We start from the raw sequence: 950 nt of genomic DNA on the forward strand, positions 1-950 counted from the left end.
CAAACGTGCAGTTTTGCGCCCGAACGTGGGATTTCGCTGGGGACGGTTTCTAAATTCAAGTTGGCACGGGGGGCAGCGGTGTGTGTGGTTATTTTCCCAGGATTGATGATCCCCAATTCGGTGGGTCCGTTTAAAGTTTTGTTTGGGCTCCCGTTTCGCGGGGAAGCGCGTGCGCGTGGCGAGCCTGACCTCCCCGTGTGCCCCTCGCCCAGACCTTTCCAACGCCACCCGGGTGAAGGTGCTACGAGGTCCCGAAGTGGAGATGCCTGTCAATGAGCACCTTTTCCCAGCTTTGAATGCACGTTTCCAGCTTCAGACAAAATGTGGCTCCAAACGTGCAGTTTTGCGCCCGAACGTGGGATTTCGCTGGGGACGGTTTCTAAATTCAAGTTGGCACGGGGGGCAGCGGTGTGCGTGGTTATTTTCCCAGGATTGATGATCCCCAATTCGGTGGGTCCGTTTAAAGTTTTGTTTGGGCTCCCGTTTCGCGGGGAAGCGCGTGCGCGTGGCGAGCCTGACCTCCCCGTGTGCCCCTCGCCCAGACCTTTCCAACGCCACCCGGGTGAAGGTGCTACGAGGTCCCGAAGTGGAGATGCCTGTCAATGAGCACCTTTTCCCAGCTTTGAATGCACGTTTCCAGCTTGAGAGAAACGGGGGCTTAAAATTCACAGTTATTCGCCCGAACGTGGGATTTCGCTGGGGACGGTTTCTAAATTCAAGTTGGCACGGGGGGCAGCGGTGTGTGTGGTTATTTTCCCAGGATTGATGATATCCAATTCGGTGGGTCCGTTTAAAGTTTTGTTTGGCTTCCCGTTTTCGTTGTGTAGCTCTGATTTCACTGGGGATAGTTTTATACACTGCTTTAGAGTGGGGCACACACGTGAGAGTTGTTTTTTCATTGGAACTGACTATGGCCATTTCGGTGTAGACGTTTAACGTTTTCTTTCGCT

Source organism: Osmerus eperlanus, chromosome 4 (assembly GCF_963692335.1).
Source record: "Osmerus eperlanus chromosome 4, fOsmEpe2.1, whole genome shotgun sequence".
In the NCBI taxonomy this organism is placed as follows: Eukaryota; Metazoa; Chordata; class Actinopteri; order Osmeriformes; family Osmeridae; genus Osmerus; species Osmerus eperlanus.